We start from the raw sequence: 23,187 nt of genomic DNA, 5'->3' as shown, positions 1-23,187 counted from the left end.
GGGATCTGCAGACTTCACAAAGTAAAAAAAGATAAACATTTTTCTTCCAATAACAACTGACTCAGTTGACAATGAAAGATGATTAATTAATTCTCTCTGCTTCGTACTTTCCCAATTTTATGACATAGACCTGTGTGGTCCCTGCTTTGGGCAATGACCCTCCACATCATTCATTGTCTATTTATGCACAACTGTCACGACAGTATCTCATAGGCCTTAATGTATCGGACATCACAATATCTCAAAATGATGTTCATTACCGGTTCAGGTTACACCATCTTCCCGAGGCATGAGAGTTAACTGACTATAAAAGTCCAGTTTCCACCCTTGCCGAACTAGGCTGGTATTATGGAGTTACATTTTGGCTGGACTAACAAGTCTATGCATAGTCCAATCAAAATTGCGCTTCGAAATCGAAATCCAGTTCGTAAATTGTCATGCAGATTTCAGTCAGTTGCAGGGTTTGCAAAGCATGTGCAGCGCTAATTCGTTGTCAACAGATATTTTCTAAATCTTTGCATGTTTTTAATCAAGGTGCTCACATGATTTGATGCACTTCGCAATGTAAGACTCGTGTTATAACAAGTTATTGATCCTGATTATCGATCAGATCGTCTTGACTGGGCGCCGCCGTTTTGTTTGAAGCAAATGCAAGTGATTCGAGAGGTGGAATCTGATTGGTCTAAAGGAGAGGCATAGAAGGGACATAACTCGTAACAGCCACTGGTGGCGCTACGACAGAGCCCAGGAATTCAAGCCTAGTTCGGCAAGGGTGGAAACTGGACTTTTTAAGTCAGTTAACTCTCTTGCCTAGGAAGATGGGTTACACTTATTAACTTATTGCACAAACACTGAAGCACCTGTAAAATATCTTAAGACCAATATTTCAGTTCAAATTTGATATTTTCCCTTTATGGGCGTACTTTTGGTGTAAAACTAGACATATAACTGACATTGATCTGACTGAATCCACACCAAAAGGATGAGATGGTAACATGACTCTTAACCTTGGCAGCTTGGGTTGTATACTCCCCAGGGAGCTGAGAATGAAATTTGAGTACATGCTGATCCATGGACCAGGGTAATAAAGTAGCACTTTTAGTATGCTTTAGGGTGTAGATTTGGTGCTTCATTAATACACGGTATTATTACACATCATGGCACCCAGCCATTAACATTATATGACCTTTTCAGAAGGTCTCTCATCATAGGCACTGGTGGCTGTTTTTCATGGAAGATATGTGTGTACCAAACACTAACTTCCCTCAAAACAAGTCAGTTTGGGTGTGAACCCGTCTATGTGCTTATCCATTATTTATGACATTCCCTGAGATGTAAAAATTGCGAAAGTATAGTTTGACCTCATCCATATGATGTTTCAGTAACATGACTGTTCACAGTTGGTTATGTCATTTCTTAAAAAAAGGTAAATATTTTCATGGCCTTCTGTTATGTTCTTAATATGATAAATGATGAATTTAGAATCATCTAACAAGGCTTAAATAAACGATCATAATGAAGAGATTTCTTGGATAAGCTTTTCCTAAAGACAATTAAGGCATTTATCTGAATACATGACACTTTTTATGAATAGCAGTTTCTTATTGTCTATGTCACAACGCTTCAGAGCTACTTCTTGCTCCTTCATCAGGTGAATAATAAAGAAGTTGCTATCAATAAAAAGTGTCATGCATTCATGTTCTTCCAACTTCTATATGCCCATCAAAGACCTCAAGTCATTTATCTGCCAATGAGCCAGTGTGTCAGGCCACTGTGATTTAACTACCTCAGCACACCCTTCTGTTTATCTATCATACATTCCACAAAAAACTCTATGTGACAAGGGTGAGTGAGTGTGTTTGGTCTTATGCCACAGTATTTCAGTTATATCACAGCATGTCAGCAGGATGTTGGAGGAAAGTGTGAAGAAATGGAGGTCTAAGATATTTGTGGGTGACATGCTGACAAACCCAGAAACAATCAGTGTGAATCAAGTATTCAAACCCACAATTACAGACTATCTGCTCAGGTGAGGGTTGCAACCCTTCACAGTGAACTGCAGCGCCTTAGACAACTGTGTCACAAGTGCCCACTATGCGACAAGAAAGCTGAACCATCAGCAGTATTCCAGTCAAAGGTTAATAGCTTTTTGGCAGCTATTTGGTATGTTGTCAATAATTTCCCCTGCATTTCTATTATCATTTCCATCTCACAACCAAGATACTACATTCATGAGAACATTTTACAAACAATTCATTAAACATGGATTTATTTCATCATTGTAGGAACATTTTTCATCCTAACATACATCAATCAATCTGGAAGACATACCATTCACAAGACACTCCATCAAGTTGTATTTAAATGTCAAATCAACATGTAAAAAAATACTTACAAATTTAAGAAACTACAACATTTCTGCTTCCTGAGAGAACTGATCCTGCCAAGTTTAACCTTGAAGTCATGAAGCCAACAATTATGAATGAGATGCCAGATCAGCATCAAGCTCAGCTCAAAGAAGATATGTTATCAAGAAAATATTACTTGATCCGGCAGGCACCTGCTGATGGTCGGTGCTACTTGCCTGCAACTATTTATATTATCTGTTTAGAGTTGAGGGGGATGGAGCTTTAATATAGAGAGGCCAGGGTCAGTCAGGTCACCATGTATATAAATATGACAGCTGCTATCAGTCCACTAACAAAACACCAGTATCAAGCTTGGGGGCTGAGACCCTATTATAAATCTTGTGTACTATATATAGTAGTCTGTGTGATGGTAGTATCTGAGAATGGTTTATCTGCCATATATGTGGTTCTTAATGTCAATACATTATAAACAGTCAACACATTATAAATTAAGAAGTCATTTGCTCTCATCAATTTCCAGTTCTTATCAATAAATTAAGAGTTTTTTTCCTGAGCTTTGAAGTCAGGTTAGAAATTGAGATATGAACTAAACCCAGTGGTTTCATGTCAAAAGGTGAAGGTAAAACACATCTGGCAGATAAATGAGGAAGGTTTTGATAGGTTTGTTGCTTAACACAGGCACTTAGCAATATTCGAGCTATATGACGGGGGTCTGTAAATAATAGAGTCTGGATCGGACAATCCAGTGATTGACACCATGAGCATCGATCTAGACAATTGGGATACGATGATGTGCATCAACCAAGTCAGCGAGCCTGACCACCCGATCCCGTTATTCACCTTTTACAACAAGCATAATTGTCTCTTACAGCCAGATGGGTTGCTGGAGACCTATTCCCTACCCGGATGTTCACGGGTCGTTTTGTTAGGAATGTAATGACATAATGATATAACTTTAAACTCGGAGGTGAGGATGGGGTTGTTTTTTTAAAAGGGTCTGGGAAACTAAAGGATTTATGTGTATATTGTAAAGGCATGTATCATAAAAACTTTGGTGCAGAATTCTGCGGTTCCATGGAAAATTCTCATACCTGTTAATTGCAAAACACTTTTACAATATGATACCATCTTGCTTTACAGTATGCTCTACACAAATCATTTCTTCCCAGGCTTCTAATTTTCAAAATTACATCTTAATGTGTTTTACATGTTTATTTTCATAATTCGCACTACTTGGGGTCTCTAAAGTAGTTTAGTCATATTATGGTGTGTCTGCCTGATGTCCAAAGGTACATCGGTCATAGATGTTTGAGACTTGGTGAGACCCAAGAGTATGCTGATGACAAGACAATTGTATTGAAACAAGTTCACTGTAGTCATCGTTGTTGCCTTATTTTCAATGCAAAAGATATATTTCACAATACATATTTACGCTCATGTATTTCTTAACATTGTCAACATTACAACTGACATTTGTTGGCACCCTAAAGCATATTGTTGTCATTGTATTTGATAACTGTGTGACGCTTTGTCTTTGTCAGAGAGAGCAAAAAATCGGCAAAAGTGCAGATTGTGATTTTCAATAACAGCCACAAATTCTTAATGAAAGTCCTTGGTTAACACAGTGTATAAAAATGAGATATGTTAAAAATTATTTTAGTGCCATAAACAAATCTGGGACAATTGCGATATTTCTGATTTTGATTCAGGAAATGCGACTAAATCTGAATTTTTCAGAAATAATTAAACCACAAACCTAATTTTTATTGATATTAGACTTATTTTTGTAAGATCTGTATTTCTTTTTTAATCATTGTTTTCACCATTTCTTCTTAAGTTTAACATACCTATTAACCTAGTTTCAGTTAGGCCTCTATCACACATCGCGCTGAAGAAAACTGTACATATTTTGACGAATATTTATATTTGTTATCTTCTGAAGATTTTGTCTAATTAATCATGACTACAATTAATCTATTTTTTATTTTATGGTGGGTAAATATTAATTATGAGCTGTATGGTCTGGGCCTAAACACAATCATATTTTCATTTCTTATCTTTTTCCATGAGTGAAACATTTTGGGAGGTAATACTGACAGCTTGGTAGCGGTAACATCACTGTCATTCTTTTCAGACCAAGAGTCATCCGAAACCAACCCCTGGTGGTACAATGGGAATTCTTCAAGTGGCATATCTAGGTCCAAGACGAAATCGTCCCAGTGAATAAAGACGTCCATGGCTGTAGCAAAATAAATTTCGTGGAAGACACACATATTCAGCTAATAATTTGCAGCCGACATGCTAATGAGAGATATGATAAGAAATCTTTGTAATCTGCTAAGATCTGCTTTTATTGGGTTGTCGCTGGTCATAGTCGTAGAAATATCGGCTAAGGGAATTAACTCTAGCCCTGGATATTACGTAATATTTGTTAACGTGGTTACCAGAATGGTCAGTTGCGAATGTCTGCACATCTATTGCACATCTGCAGCAGTACAGGGAGGTTAACAGCAGGGTGTTGGGTTGTATCAGTTACATGCCAGACCGTAGGGCTGATGGTTCATGATAATTAAACTGTTGGGGAGGGCCGTCCTACTATTTTATGGTCTACAATACACCACAGATAGTTGACAGTGTAGGCCTTGCTGGAACTGTGGCCAGAGACAGAAGAGAACATATACTCAAGGCACAAGTAACTGTCATAATTCTTAGAACGATGACATGCATCAACCAAGTCAGCGAGCCTGGCCACCCGATTCCATAAGTCACCTCTTACTACAAGCATAGTCGCCTTTTACAGCAAGTTGCTGAAGTCCTATTGTTCATAACATGATAATTGTCATACAGTTTCAGCATTTGGTATGCTTGTATGATCAGTTACGGTTGCCTTTGAGTAAATCAATGTTCTGTGTGGGGCAGATGAGATATGAAAGTGTTATTATTTTCATAAATGGTTTGTGTATATTTACTTATAAATGTTGCAACATATTTTTAAATCAAATCTTTAAATTAATATAGTTTATATGTCCTAATACAGTCAATGTGTAAAATGAATGAAATGTTTTCACTCAGGCAATTTACAAAACTCCAAAATATTTCAGTCATTTTACAATGATTTCAGATTGACTTAAAGTTATGAAGAAGTTCAAAGGGGCTTAAAAACATCAGAATAGACTTAAGATGCTAGAATTAGAAGCAAAAAACCTGAACAAATATAGAGTGACTCTCATTTTCTTTTTATTCAATCATTTTCAATCACTAGGTGGTAAAATGGAGAAAAATATGTTTGGAATTTGTTATCATAATAAAATATAATTGTAAAATGACTGAAACATTTGCAAATTGCCAAAGTGAAAATTTCAGTTATTTTACACATTGACTGTATCATAATCTACATTCAGCACTTGTCCAGTATCAAAATAGCAAGGTCTCAAATTCCCAGTGCATATGCTACCTTAAACATGGGGCAGACAGCTTTGAGTACATGTCCAATATTTTCCCTGCCAATAAATAAGTGCTCTTTCTACTTTAAACAACATCATTCATCATATATATAACATATAGGTCACAAACATCCAATTCCTACATATATATTCAGTTCAATAATACATCCCCTTTTTCCCCACTTAAAGAAAGACATAAAAGAAGAAGACAAAATGATCCATGGCCCTACTATCCTTGTATTTTTACAACTGCAAATGAATCAAGTTGAATTTCTGTCAAAGACATGAGCACCAGGCCTATTTAGTCCAACAAATTGGCACAGTTGAATCATGAAATAATGAACGGTTTATGAATTTGGCACTGGAAACAAACTCAGTCCTCATTTTACCTTGTTACCTGAGGGATATAGGAAAACATAGATGTCTTCAAGATTCCCCAACATGCTCAATATCAGATGGCATCAGTTCATCGCTTGCCTGATCTGCATACACAATTTCACTAAGAAACATGGAATGGTTTCTGAATTACTTCCTGGAAATCAAATGTGATGCCTGTCTACCAGTTTAAACTGCATTGAAATTACATAAAACGAAGGTTATTTAACTCAGAACTGTTGAAAATTAATCTAAACCAGATACAACCACCAACCAATCCTGATACAACCACCATACATCTAACAAAAGTTAGCATAACAAGAAGTCAAGGTTTTGATCAATATTCAACACTTAATTTCATATGCACATATTCAAATATTCCAAAATAAAATATCAAATTAGTAACTTTGGTTTTGACAACTGTATTTGAATCAGACAATACCAGATGATTTCTACCCCATTCTCCAAGAAAACAATAATGGTTTTCAGAAAAGAGAAAAGTTGATTTCAAGAAACTCTGTTTACATGTGTTAACTACAATGGACGGAGCATAAGATCAAATGCTGATTGTATTAAACAAGAAAGTTATGTGCACAGATAAAAAAAACATTCCCACTGTTTCTTGAATGTCCCTAAACATTCCCTCCAGAAACATATCCTGAACTATTAGGACTTAAGAAAATCAGGCTACAACTGACCTCTCTTATATCTATTTATATTTATCTAACATCCCAAATGTTGCCCAATTCTATCAAAACAACAGAATTGGTTTGGGAACAGTACAACTTTAAACCCTCTCAACAAAACAGTAGTCCTTTCACAGCCATTTCCTCAAAGGCCAAAAATCATAACAAACTTGTAACCACCATGCACTTCCAGTCTGAAAACATTACTTCCAGTCCTTGGCCCCAATCCACAAATGTATCTTAGCTTTTGACAGTCAAGGGTCTATGTCACGATCATCTCGAGCTCAGCGCTACTACAATCACTTTGTGGAACGGGACCCTTGAGGCAACAACTACATGTAGACTTGTTAAGATAAATGATGAATACAAAGTTTCATATATGTAGATATAACCATGTAAAGATGTTTCACAAAACATCAACACAACTTTTTGACTTATCTTGACAAAAACCTTTTCAAAGATGGCCCAAACCTTTCAAAGGTATACACTATGTCTAATGATAAAAGCTTTACCACATTTTGAAAAACCTTTTTCTAGTTTGAGACCATGTGGAATATGTCCTCTAATGTCAATGATCATTGGGAAGTGTTAATGAGAAAGACTGATACTAGTCTTTACAATTATGTAAACGGTAACTTTGACCTTTAGCAGATATGGCCTTGACATTTGATATGGTAGGATTTGTTAAGGTAACTACCACCCAGGGTCAACAGTAACTGGCAATGAATGCTTCAAACACTTGTCGCAATAACCTCAAAACTGACCTTGACCTTTGATACACATGCCACTAACATTTCATGTGGTAGGATTTCTTAAGACACATGCAAATATAAAGTTTCATAGCAGTAGCGTTAACCTTGGCTTTCAATAAAATAACCATGTTTAAACCATGTTAATAAAATAACTCTTGCTCAGAAGTTGTTTGATCAAGCTTACAATATTCAAGGCCTCGATCAGTAAAGCTTTCAAAAGTTATATGGTAGCTTGTGGAGGACATTTCCAAATTTGACGCATCAGTGACAAAAATTATGTCTGATGCAATTCCCTATTTTGACTTGTACCATAGGTTCACATGTTTTTTCAGATGAACAATAGACTTGCCTTTGCATGTGTTTGTGATGGGTGCCACCAGTGGGGCAGGATACGCTCACCTTTTCGCAAATGCTTGGTATCATCCCTATTTAATAGTGAATCATTAACACAATCTCATGAATAAGTCGGAATCGTACAATCGAGTCTGTTGTTAGCAGAGATTTCGGATGAATATGGGAAGGGTTGTCGCTTTTGCATGTATTTACAAAAGCCTTGACACTAAGCTTGATATTTTGACTAATCTGGACTAAAAACTTTTCAAACAGGATTGACCCCATCCGACAGAAAGCATATTCCTAATGATGAAAGTATTAATAACTTTGTAATCAGATATATCTATCTCGTGACCTTCATCATTAACCTACTCAGAAGAAAGCATTGTTGCTACTGCTGATATCAGACTACCGGTTGACTTTCACAAGTTTCTATAGCAATTATTATTAGTTTAAATCATAATTTCTATATTATATAAACAATAAAAACAAGCTGTCTGTAAAAAAAACAAGGACATCCTTTGACCGTCTGCTTACCTAGACTTTCCTATTATGAGGATAGAATTACTATACATCCATGGACTTTCAGTACAGCCTTGGAGCCAGGCTAATATCAGACAAATGAGTGTCATCTTGATGCAATATGCTATGTCTAGCAGCAAAATGTTATGTACACCTCTGTATATATGACATCACACATAGCAAAGATATATGTCTAGCATCAACGTGTTATGTACACCTCTGTATATATGACATCACACATAGTGGTCAGGGCATCTGACATCAGATAAGTTACCTCAAGTCCCCCAGGGTGTTGTGAGTGGTAACCTCACGTGATCACTACTGAGGACCACCTCTAACTCTCTATCTATCAATGTAAACAAATCAGTCACAAAATCTTTTTGAAGGTTTGTAATTGTTTTAGTTTCCTTGAAAAACATCCATGTGATTTGGGAACACTTGCACAAGACCACTTTCAGGATCTGTAAACTTTCTTTTTCTACTGGCTCTATGAAATAATCCCAGCTGTCAAGGAACAGTTTGTCACAAGTATTCCAATGACATGCTTGCATGAACATACACTGGAAATGTCCACAATCTGATATATATGTTATTGAAAATGTCAGGGATTTATTTAGGTCTCTAAACTAAGTGCCCCTGGCAGGCAGGTTGAGGAAGAAAATCAATATTTTGCACAGAATTGGGATTTTCTAAAGTTCATATTTTCTTACATTCAGAGGTATTTTAACATTGAATGTTGAAATTGAATTCAATGCAATCCTTCTTCACTGGTCCTGTTTCAGTGAAATACAAGATACCATTGTCAATATTCTGGGTGTTGGAGTGCCCGAATGTCATTATTCTGGTGTAGTAAATGTCATTATTCTGGGGTAGAAAATGTCATTATTCTGGGGTACTAAATGTCATTATTCTGGGGTACTAAATGTCATTATTCTGGAGTAGTAAATGTCATTAGTCTGGGGTAGAAAATGTCATTAGTCTGGGGTAGAAATTCAAATTCAATTCAATGCAATTATATTTTCTAGGCATTAAAGCCTCTTCTGGGGTACTAAATGTCATTATTCTGGGTTGTTAAATGTCATTATTCTGGGTTGTTAAAAGTCATTATTCTGGGGTAGAAAATGTCATTATTCTTGGGTAGTAAATGTCATTATTTCGGGGTAGAAGATGTCATTATTCTGGGGTACTAAATGTCATTATTCTGGAGTAGTAAATGTCATTAGTCTGGAGTAGTAGATGTCATTATTCTGGGGTAGAAATTTAAATTTAATTAAATGCAATAACATTTACTAGGCATTAAAGCCTCTTCTGGGGTACTAAATGTCATTATTATGGGTTGTTAATTGTCATTATTCTGGGTTGTTAAATGTCATTATTCTGGGTTGTTAAATGTCATTATTCTGGTGTAGTAAATGTCATTATTCTGGGTTGTTAAATGTCATTATTCTGGGTTGTTAAATGTCATTATTCTGGGGTAGTAAATGTCATTATTCTGGGGTACTAAATGTCATTATTCTGGAGTAGTAAATGTCATTATTCTTAGGTTGTTAAATGTCATTATTCTGGGTTGTTATATGTCATTATTCTGGGTTGTTAAATGTCAATATTCTACGGTAGTAAATGTCATTATTTTGGCATAGTAAATGTCATTATTCTGTGGTGTTAAATGTTATTATTGGGTGTAAAATGTTATTCTAGGATGAAGAATGTTATCATTCAAGGGTGGTAAACAATATCATTCTGGGTTGAAGGATGTTATCATTCTGTGTCTAAACTGATATAAAAGTATGAGTACTCCTGATTTATAAAGCTCCTAAATTCCATTTGTATCACTATTTTCCTTTAGTCTCTTTAAAAGGATTGCCTGATCAACCCAAAATATACAAACTGTCCTTTCAAATGTGCTCCAAAGTAAATCAAGTACATAGTGTATAGTTCCATTGTATATATTGGTATAGTTCCAGAAATATTCAGAAAAATAAAATTAAACATAGAAAAAAAATGTTGGCATTGTTCAGGCAACATAAGAATACAAAGTGTCAGATGTTGTTCCCCAGATTTAACATACTGAGAGTGTTATTACTGTAGCTTTGGCTGATGGTTACAAGACCCAGTCACTGCAGCTTACTTCTAATCTTATCATAAGACTGAGCCCAGTCTCTATATAAGCATATCACCTAAAGTTGAAATGACGTCCCATGGGCATGGCTTATGAGTGATATGAATATATGTACTTATACTGATATCTATGTATGCTTATCTGTATGGTAGATATTTTTTCATATTTGGTTTCAGTGAAGAAGTGGTTCTCTTGACAGATGGTTCTTATATGAATAAAATAATTCTGAAAACTATAATAAAATTTCTAATGAAATCTTTTTGCTTAATACAAATTTACAAGAAAAAATATTACGTTTATTAAAAATTAACACAGACATATTTTTTATATTTCAAAAAGGTTTTAATATTTAAAATCAACATTGTATCAAAATGAATGTTGTCAATTCTTTTACGCTTTTTAATCCATCACGTAACCGTGCAACAAAATGAAGGTCAAATCAGAAAGAAAGCCCCTGGAAGGCACAGGAACCAATGATAGATAAATTCTTCTAAAACAAAGCACAAAATAATGAAAAAAATTGTGCAGACCGAATAGTTTGTTTGTTTAGTCCAGAAAAAAACGTACATTTACTGATACCATCTGCTGGCAATTCAATCCAATTATGAATACTGAATAAAATGTATCTTCATCATCCTTTATAACACAATTTTACCTTGTATATTTGTTATAAAATCCTCATCAAACTCGGTCCGAAAATGAAGAGAAAAATCCAAGAAAACAACGCTGGTTGTACGAGCGTCAAAATACCAGGTACAGTGCTGCAGGAAGATGAAATGGTAAAAAAATCCTCACGAAATCTTAGCTGATACCGTTTGACATCATCAATGGTATATCCTGACCCATGACATTTTCCTCAGCCGTATGGATGCAATAGTTGCTCCCTTATTGGTGGCAGCCATCTTGGTAACCATAGCAACGCTACCCAGCTATCCTGATTCCTTGCCAAAGATGACATAGCTTGCTCTCATTACAGAAAATGCTGTTTTTGGTCATAATATTGTTATTTATCTTCATAGTAAATACTTAATCCTATGAAATTATGTAAGAAAACAAATAACTGGTTTTACATTTGCAAGACTTGTACTGATGCCACTTTGTATCCAAGGAAACTCCACCTAGCAACGAGATTGGACAGGATCGGCAGGAGGGCTACTTGGAAGTGTTCTGTGGCCAAAGTATTGCTGAGTGTAAGATTTCTGTCTGATATCGAAAATAGGACTTGGACTTGGGAGAATACCATGCAGTGAGATTCATCCCATCCCAGATGGCAGACAGCTGTCTGATAAACCCAATATCTTCCTTCCTTCCTATGTTGGGGAGATTGTGCATGCGCATTCGACAACATATGCCCTTGTCCTGAAGATCCACAATTCCTTCATAATCAGTTATCTGCTGATCTATAATCTAAAACAAAATGAGTTGAACTATTTTTTCTTGATATGTCACCTTCAACATTGTAACGACTTGGTATCCAAAATAATAAGAGACAGGGATTACACTTGTTTTCAAAAAGAGATGTTTGCCCACTTTGTTAAGATGACCTTGACAGGACAAAGGTAATTGCAAGATCAAATATAGTTGGTACTAGATTTTCATCAACATTATCAAAAAGAGTTAGGCAGGAGGCATTTCACTTTTCAAACAAACTGTTGAAGGCAAATCTCATCTTCATAAGTCTATTCACATGTACATGAACTGATTACTGTTGTGAATCACATCTCGACAAGTCTATTCACATGTACATGAACTGATGACTGTTGTGAATCACATCTCGACAAGTCTATTCACATGTACATGAACTGATGACTGATGTGAATCACATCTCGACAAGTCTATTCACATGTACATGAACTGATGACTGATGTGAATCACATCTTGGTAAGTCTATTCACATGTACATGAACTGATGACTGTTGTGAATCACATCTCGACAAGTCTATTCACATGTACATGAACTGATGACTGATGTGAATCACATCTCGACAAGTCTATTCACATGTACATGAACTGATGACTGATGTGAATCACATCTTGGTAAGTCTATTCACATGTACATGAACTGATGACTGATGTGAATCACATCTCGACAAGTCTATTCACATGTACATGAACTGATTACTGTTGTGAATCACATCTCGACAAGTCTATTCACATGTACATGAACTGATGACTGATGTGAATCACATCTCGACAAGTCTATTCACATGTACATGAACTGATGACTGATGTGAATCACATCTTGGTAAGTCTATTCACATGTACATGAACTGATGACTGATGTGAATCACATCTTGGTAAGTCTATTCACATGTACATGAACTGATGACTGATGTGAATCACATCTCGACAAGTCTATTCACATGTGCATGAACTGATGACTGATGTGAATCACATCTTGGTAAGTCTATTCACATGTGCATGAACTGATGACTGTTGTGAATCACATCTCGACAAGTCTATTCACATGTACATGAACTGTTGCCTGATGTGAATCACATCTTCACAAGCCTATTCCTAACATGTGTTTTGACGTCTTCCAATTATCAGCAACAGGTGCAGAAAGGTAAGCTGCACCAGTCATGAATTTGTCACAGCTTGCTGTTGATTGTAGATTGTAGATTGTTGATTGTTGTCACACCTTAACATTTATAATAATTTCCTCAAGTAAACAAACAAGGCAACACACAAAGTGATTGCCTTCCTCTGTATAGGGACAATAACATTATGAGGCAAGGTGTTGAATAGAGAGGTGGGCAGGTATGAAAATCTACATTATGTAATTCATTTGTTATTGCCTAATACAATGAAAATTCTATTTGATCACATTATAAATTTATGACAAAAACATTTTTTTTATTCATGGTGTAACCAGTTATTTCAGGTATTTCTTAACACCCAAAACAACTTTAAATATCTTTTCATACATGTACTTATTCCAGTAAACAAATTCAAGAAACCTGTATCCAAAGTATTCAAGGTTCCCACTAACTTATTCCCTGAATTGATGTAGGACATCTAATTAAAAGTTTCCTCAACAGAAGAGAAAGTCTAACAGCTGCTAATCAATAGGACACTGAGAGGGTTATAAAAACAGAGCCATATTTTGCCTCGCTATGTGAATGAAACCAACATTTGTTTATCAACTCTCTACAGAACCCTGAAAACATCATTACACCAGAAAGTGCTCATGTAATCAATATATGCTCAATATATAGAGGTAGTTGTTCGACCGCATGTTCCAAGCTAAGAAATCTCCCCGCTGCTATCTTCCAGGCAACTGTTTCTCATCGTATGTAGGTGAGAGTACTTCAGTCAGTGTTATGTTGGCACTGGCAGGCTAGTTCCTCTGTTATCATAGAGATGCAACATGCCTTGGTTTGGCATTAATGTCAAAGGTCACAATGATGCACTGGGTGCCAGGGGATACAAAACCTTAAATGACATTTTCTTTCTAATCAATATTAAGTATTTTTTGTGATGTGTCGAAAAGAATTCCTTTAAATATTTTCTTAATTATTCTGACTCTAAAATTTGAAAAAGAAATACTGCTGATTGGATACTGTTTGTTCATTTGTTGTTTAACGTCACACTCAGCAATATTCCAGTTATATGATGGTGGTCTGTAAATAATAGAGTCTGGACCAGACAATCCAATGATTGACATCATGAGCATCGATCTATGCAAATGGGATACAATGACATGCATCAACCACGTCATCGAGGCTGATCCTATTAGTCGTTCTTACGACAAGCATAGTCGCCTTTTACAGCAAGCATGGGTTGCTGAAGACATATTCTAACCCGGATCTTCACAGTTTGCAGATTGTATAAATACATGTACAGGGTGGCATTACAACACATTGTGTATTATAGTTGTTTACAATGTTTACTTTCAAGGAATAGTCCTGATAAATACACTTCTTAGTAAACTGACCAGAGTTAGCTCCCTTACCAAAATCATCCACACAATGGTGTCCTTCAATGGTACGAATGTTAATTGGAGACAGAAACTCAAAATTTACCACAGTGTCAAATTCCTAACTGACCCTGCCTAATAAAAACTGGATTAATAGCCAATCTATCATTTCGAGAGCCATCATAATCCACTATGATCAAATGCTACCCAACCCTTACCGCCTCTTACCCTGAGATACCGCTTACCCCCTGACACCCCTTACCCCCAGACACCCCTTACCCCCTGACACCCCTTCCCCCCAGACACCCCTTACCCCCAGACACCCCTTACCCCAAGACAACCCTTACCCCAAGACAACCCTTACCCTGAGAAAATCCTTACCTCTAGAAAACCCTTACCCCCAGACTCACCTTATCCCCAGACACCCCTTACCCCCAGACAACCCTTACCCTGAGAAAATCCTTACCTCTAGAAAACCCTTACCCCTAGACTCACCTTACCCCCAGACACCCCTTACCCCCAGACACCCCTTACCCCCTGACACCCCTTACCCCCAGACACCCCTTACCCCCAGACACCCCTTACCCCCAGACACCCCTTATCCCCAGACACCCCTTACCCCCAGACACCCCTTACCCCCAGACACCCCTTATCCCCAGACACCCCTTACCCCCAGACACCCCTTACCCCCAGACACCCTTTACCCCTAGACACACCTTACCCCCAGACACCCCTTACCCCCAGACACCCCTTACCCCCAGACATCCCTTATCCCTAGACTCACCTTACTCCAAGATTGCCTTTTCCCCTTTTGACTCCCCTTAACCCTAGACACCCTTTATCCAAGACAACACTTTCCACCAGACTCCCATTACCCCCAGACAACCCTTACCCCTAGACTCACCTTACTCCCAGATTCCCTTTTTCCCTTTTGACTCCCCTTAACCCTAGACACCCTTTATCCAAGACAACACTTTCCACCAGACAACCCTTACCCTGAGAAAATCATTACCTCTAGAAAACCCTTACCCCTAGACACACCTTACCCCTAGACACCCATCAGTGTAATCAAACCTAGGATTTCTGTGTGACAAAAGAACATTTTTTCCATTCAGCCACCCCACCACCAGTTTTAAAGTGGGAAATGTACTCATTAATCTATATGTATAAATTGAAGCTTCAACTAATCCACACAGTGCTCTCAGCTCCCTACAGCTCAACACTGCTCAATGGCTGCCCAGGGAACATAAACATGTGAATGTCATCGCAGCCACTGCCAGATAACTTGCCAAATCTGACTGCAAGATCACAACACATACATCAAGACAAGCGTTGGTCCCACAACATGAGGTGCATGTGTGGTATTTTTATCTTATATCCTTTATCATGTTGCCAATGATAGCTATATTTTCAGTTTGAAGTCATATTGTTGCAAAGGACCAACAAATAAACTGTACTGTGCTGAACTAGCAACAAAAGAATTGCATGTGGCCATTAACGTCTTGACTAAACAGAAAATATATTTGTTGACATCTAATAGTAAGGAATATTCTCCATGTGTGGCCCTTGTACTTACTAAACTGTGATTCAAATAATAGCATGACAGAATATTTCAAGAGTATCATAAAATGTTGATCACCTTACTTTCAATCTTCATCGCTGAAAACCACATCATCTTTTTGCAATTACAATGTCCCAGTAGCAAAATTAGCAGAAGAGACATTTTAATTTGTCTACAAATTTCACAAACTCTAAGAAAATATAACGTGGGAAAAAACATATCTGAAGAGCACTAATGTTTTTTTTTATTCTGTTGTCACCTATGGTAAACTGATAGAGTCACACCCTTCAGAGGACAACTGAAAGGTGGGCTGTATACATGTATATAGTGCCATTTCCTAACGCCTTCCTGTTATTGTACAGAATTATCTATTGATAACAGGAACAGATTTAAATTTATTGCAAAGTGCAATTAATGTAATGAGACAATCTTGTCAAGGTGGTTTTTTTCAGGCCTGCAATGCTCAGGTCTCCCTGCAACCCCACCCGTTTGATGGTATTTGTCTCACAGTCAAGAAATTACACTTTTTGATTTGCCAAACATTCGGGCAACTTGGGATATTGACGTTCTCCCACCCACCTCTATTGTACCCACAATTCGCCATTTTGTCTGTTCAATGAGATACTGTCTCAGAGGCATTTTTCAGAATGTGCTCAGCTCAATTGCATTAGTGATTGTTTCCCTATAGGCGCACATACTTTGGCTTCTGTGTGCACATGCATCACATGCTGTTCATGCATAACGTATTGTAAATGTAGACCTCAACAAAAGTTACGTTCAAATAGTTAGTTCCCTCATTTTTTGTCAGTGGTCTATATCATGCACAGAAAGGGTAAAACTGCAAGACCAGACACACACTTCTTATATGGAAACCATTTTTTTAAGAACAGAAAAACAGTCTTCATGACTTTTTCACTTTTTTTTCCCAACCTACCAAACCAGGATTTTTTAAATATAAAATCTGTCAATCAAGAAATATAGAAAAGTTACCACAGTTTTTCAAAGGAACATCAAAAGTCACTTTTGAAAACCTCTGTAAAGTATACAAATACATACAAATGAAACAAGCAGAGTATATTAAAAGGTTTATCAAGGTATGTCCTTCTGTATGTTTCAGTTGTATTTTGTATGAAATGAGATAATTGTTTAACTGTGTAATCAGTGCTTCATTCTCAAGCTTTTCTGGTGAGTTCTAACCATGTCATTCACAAACATAAGTTTACATAACAGAAATGTGGTACATATCAATACATCACGAGAGCTGAAAAATGCTTAAACATGATTCATTGCATGACAACAAAAAATAATAAATGGTCTCACATGTTGAGTCATCATATTTTACCAGATTGAGATAGATTTGAAACTTCTAATTGGTGTACAATTACAGCATATATACTTGAAACCATTTGGGCAACAAGTTACTTGTCTCAAATGATGAGGTAAAACCATGAAAACTCCATGTGTGTTTCTCATCTGCAAAGCGAGATCATCTTCATCCACATAAGTATCATCCACATACTTGAGATGTGACTTTTACCTGAATTGTGCCCGATATCAAATGTGGGTCAGGCAAACCAGAGTCTGATAATACAAGAAATGAACCCATATTTTCATAGTAGTGTGTGACACTAATGTCCCATGTCTTCCATAGTAACAAATACTCTTTGTCAGATTTATATGATTGAGTGCTTAGTTCAGCTAACTTCAATCATGTTGTATAATTTGCTCCATGTAAAAGTTTAAAGTTTATTATGTTATCTAATCCTATTAACTGATCAATATAATTCAGTTTGTCTTCATATTTCAGTGTATTCTATAATCCTCCTCATTCACATTATTCAGCTCACCGACATCATTCACTCACCCACCTAATTCAGCTCACCCACCTCATTCACTCACCCACCTCATTCACTCATCCACCTCATTCACTCATCCACCTCATTCACTCACCTCATTCACTCACCCACCTCATTCACTCACCCACCTAATTCAGCTCATCCACCTCATTCACTCACCCACCTCATTCACTCACATCATTCACTCACCCACCTCATTCACTCACCCACCTCATTCACTCACCCACCTCATTCACTCACCCATCTAATTCACTCACCTCATTCACTCACCCACCTCATTCACTCACCCACCTCATTTACTCACCTCATTCACTCGTCTCATTCACTCATCTACCTCATTCACTCACCTCATTCACTCACCCACCTCAATCACTCACCCACCTCATTCACTCATCTAATTCAGCTCACCCACCTCATTCATCTCACCCATCTAATTCATCTCATCCATCTTATTCAGCTCACCCACCTCATTCATCTCACCCACCTCATTCACTCACCCACCTCATTCACTCACCTACCTCATTCATCTCACCCATCTAATTCATCTCATCCATCTAATTCATCTCACCTACCTCATTCATCTCACCCATCTAATTCATCTCATCCATCTAATTCATCTCACCCACCTCATTCATCTCACCCATCTAATTCATCTCATCCACCTCATTCATCTCATCCATCTTATTCAGCTCACCCACCTCATTCACCCACCCACCTCATTCATCTCACCCATCTAATTCATCTCATCCATCTAATTCAGCTCACCCACCTCATTCATCTCACCCACCTCATTCATTCACCCACCTCATTCAGCTCATACACCCACCTCATTCATCTCATCCATCTAATTCAGCTCACCCACCTCATTCAATCACCCACCTTATTCACTCACCCACCTCATTCAGCTCATTCAACCACCTCATTCACTCACCCACCTCATTCAGATCATCACCCATCTAATTCAGCTCACTCACCTCATTCACTCACCCACCTCATTCAACTCATTTACTCAACTCTTTCACACATCTTATTCAGCTCACTCACCTCATTCATCGACCTCATTCACCTATCTAATTCAGCTCACTCACCTCATTCACTCACCCACCTCATTCACCTATCTAATTCAGCTCACCCACCTCATTCACTAACCCACCTCATTCAACTCATTTACCCAACTCTTTCACACATCTAATTCAGCTCACTCACCTCATTCACTCACCCACCTCATTCACCTATCTAATTCAGCTCACCCACCTCATTCACTAACCCACCTCATTCAACTCATTTACCCAACTCTTTCACACATCTAATTCAGCTCACTCACCTCATTCACTCACTCACCTCATTCACCTATCTAATTCAGCTCACTCACCTATCTAATCCAGCTCACCCACCTCATTCACCTATCTAATTCAGCTCACTCACCTCATTCACTCACCCACCTCATTCATCTATCTAATTCAGCTCACTCACCTCATTCACTCACCCACCTCATTCACCTATCTAATTCAGCTCACCCACCTTATTCACTCACCCACCTCATTCAACCCATTTACCCAACTCTTTCACACATCTAATTCAGCTCACTCACCTCATTCACCTATCTAATTCAGCTCACTCACCTATCTAATCCAGATCACCCACCTCATTCACCTATCTAATTCAGCTCACCGACCTCATTCACTCATCCATCTGATTCAGCTCATCCATCTCATTCACTCACCACCTCATTCAGCTCATTCACCCACCTCATTCAGCTCATTCACCCACCTCATTCACTCACCCACCTCATTCAGATCATCACCCATCTAATTCAGCTCACCCACCTCATTCACTCACCCACCTCATTCACTCACCCACCTCATTCAACTCATTTACCCAACTCTTTCACACATCTAATTCAGCTCACTCACCTCATTCACTCACCCACCTCATTCACCTATCTAATTCAGCTCACTCACCTCATTCACTCACCCACCTCATTCACCTATCTAATGCAGCTCACCCACCTCATTCAGCTCATTCCCCCATCTAATTCACTCACCGACCTCATTCACTCATCCATCTAATTCAGCTCATCCATCTCGTTCACTCATCCATCTTATTTGGCTCATCCACCTCATTCACTCATCCACCTCATTCAACTCATTTACCCAACTCAGCTAACCCATCTAATTCAGCTCACTCACCTCATTCAGCTCATACACCCACCTCATTCAGCTCATTCACCCATCTAATTCAGCTCACCCACCTCATTCACCAAATTAACCTCATCTTCTCATCCCCCTAGCAAAGAATAAAAAGTTATGTTGAGATCCAGATTTGGAAAGAGTAATCAATATATCAGAAGAAAACATAATTCCACACATAAACAGTGAAAAATAAGGCTATGTTCTTGGGTCCTTGAACTTTCCTTCAACAGCAAGTATCCCTAAAACTTTGACAAGGACTCCTTGACATTCATTATTCATTTCAAATACTATCCTTAATTGTCAGTTTCAACAATAACATAATCTGTCTAATTCAGTTTATTTCACACTGCGTATGTAATGTACTCCAAAGTTATTATGCTATGTATACATCAATGACACAACACTAAATAAAAAAACATAAATATGCAAATCATAAACGCTAACAACCAAAAATCTGTATGAAAAAGAAAACACTATGCTGATCTTTCAAATTAACACAATTAACTTCAACAGAAACATAAATCAATCAAATAATTTCAATAAAATTATTTTCTTACCTCAGAGGTGCATGTACATCCCTCTGTCTGAAAGTCCCTGGTTCCCCTGACGACAGATAGGTGTCGCCACTGGCCAGGATATAAAGATTGTATTGCACAATTCACTCGGGTCCTGTACTCCGATCCAGATTCCTGAGAGCTCTTGTCTGAATCAGCGCCAAATCTTTGGCAGGCCCTGACATTCGTCCAGTGAGGAACCGATCAGCCCCAATCTGAAGGAAAAGATTGGTCGTGTAATAGAAGACACACATACATGCTAAACACTGGCTAGCAGCAGGGTGTAATACTGAATGTTTCGGGAACATTTAGATGTTGGGTCACGGATATCTGTGGGATGATGCATAAAGAGAAGTGGTTCATATTATTGTTTGTGTGTGAAATAATGTTAAAAGATATTTATGATGTTGCTAATTTTTTTAACTAGTTGTAAATCTGTTAATTGGGTTTACTTTTTGTATGATACATAAATTAATGCACATCACCATTTAAACTTATGCTGAATCATCAATCCAGGTGTAACCTTCATGGGAACAAAGGTCAAGTGAAGTATGTTATGCTTTCGTGTTCAGCTTTGTTATTTTTACAGTCATTACAAGATCGTACCTACTCACATATAGGTCAATAGGGAAATAATTAGCTTTGTCAGTTTTCATGAGTTATTTTCCCTATTTAGCTTCCTGCCTATGCAAGCTGTGGGGTATTTTTTCAAACATTTTTTTATGCTAATGGCTTATGTAATAATCACCCTTGTATACATAGGGACTTATTCTTGTCTAACAGGAACCTCATTAAAATCCTAATGATCAACCATTTAGGGATTCTTGTAAAAGATATTTAGGGAGGGGCACTGCTTCAAAACAGACAATTATTTTCAGTGAAAAAAGTCTCGCATCTAACACCTACGGCAGATTACCTTGCATAAGTAGAGACTTATTATTGTTTATGAGGAACCTCATCAAAATCTTAAGGATCAACCATTTAGGGAGTCTTGTAAAAGTTGGGGAGGCACTGCTTCGAAACATTTTAAATGCCTACAGCAGTCTAAAGCTAACTAATGATCCAAACAATTTAACTCTTTACTATAACACAATAGTTTCGGGACACCCAACATTTCCAGCAAACAACTGATTCAGGAATGGCAAACATTACTGAGAGAGTAAGATACTCTAGATAATTTATTGTACGCTTCATAAACGTGATGCAATGCAAATACTGACTGGCGGCAGTCTGTGTAAAAAAGGACAGTATAATATAATAATTTCATCAAACTTGATAGGAAAAAGGGAATCATGATAATAAAACCACTGTATTAACATGAGATGTGTGACATTGGTGGCATAACAAGAAAACAGGGTTATCAATATCCCCTGCCATGGGGCACAGAAGAATTGTGTTGTTTCATTCAGTAGTGAATATAAACTATAAAAAACAAGTCCTATGTAGCCTTAAGAAGAGATTAGCACTTGAGCCGCTTTATGGAATCAGAAAAAATTATTAAATGTGAAATTTAGCTTAAGAAGAGATAGGCACTTGAGCCGCTTTATGGAATCAGAAAAATTATTAAATGTGAAATTTATACACACAAAAGGCCCCTTCTCTGGAAAAATAACTCAGTCTTGATAAGTATAGATAAGCTAACTTCAGTAGTTTCTGAGAAAACTTGTCCCTATTGCGCACACTTTGCACAAAGTAAAATAACATGGATCAAGGGCCATAACTCTGTGAAAGACAATATGACAGGATCAATTTTCGAACTCAGTCTTGACAAGAATCTCTTACATAAGCATGTAAAGTTTCAATCATGCAACTGCAGCAGTTTCTGAGAAAACTTGTCCCCATTGCACACACTATGCACTAAGTTCAAAAGCACAGAGCAAGGGACATAACTGAACTTAGAACACTAATTTTCGAACTCATTTCACATCATGACTAGTAACAGTGTGTAAAATTTAATTTCTCTGACTTCAATAGTTTTTGAGAAAATTTGTCCCCTTTGAGTAATGGACAGACAGACTAACTCCGTTCCTATATCCCCCGCCCAAACTTTGAGGCAGGTAACACACCACAAGAGCTCAATCTACCACCGAGTGATAAGAAGCCATCACTAAAGGGTGGTAGCTGGATTTCTGATGCTGTGGTTACTGAATAGTTGATATGAGAGTATCAGCTACTTCACTTTGTAATTAACACCATGCCATTACAGTTGCCCCACTGCCCTACTGTATAACAGTGGTAACAGACTTTTTTACATTTGCACTCCACTTTTTGCCATGCATACACTGACAAACCCATAATCACATTGTTGAACAGACACATGTGACACAGATTCAGGAGGATGCTGGGTGTTCGCATCCCAACTTTTTTTCAGACACCCTACATGCCAAGCAGTGTCATGTTACTGCATGTTCACTTGGTAGTATGTGCAGTTCTGAATCTGCCTCCGAGAATGGTTTGTTTATGTTACAATCAGCTCTGATGAGGACAACATATTGTAATGTCATTC

At 37.6% G+C, this 23,187-nt stretch overlaps 1 protein-coding gene across 1 annotated transcript in view; it reads right to left on the bottom strand.

The window, feature by feature from the left end:
- Positions 1-23,187, bottom strand: part of LOC124132132 (titin-like) — a 168,666-nt gene that overhangs the window by 129,748 nt on the left and 15,731 nt on the right. Inside the window, exon 2 of the mRNA XM_046495821.2 lies at positions 20,685-20,896. The gene's annotated coding sequence lies outside the window, so the exon portion shown is untranslated. The remainder of the gene's footprint in view (positions 1-20,684; positions 20,897-23,187) is intronic.

This window comes from Haliotis rufescens, unplaced genomic scaffold, assembly GCF_023055435.1.
Source record: "Haliotis rufescens isolate VD_foot unplaced genomic scaffold, xgHalRufe1.0.p SCAF_4, whole genome shotgun sequence".
Lineage (NCBI taxonomy): Eukaryota > Metazoa > Mollusca > Gastropoda > Lepetellida > Haliotidae > Haliotis > Haliotis rufescens.
Note: the sequence above shows the minus strand (reverse complement) of the source record. Positions and strands in the feature narration are given on the sequence as shown.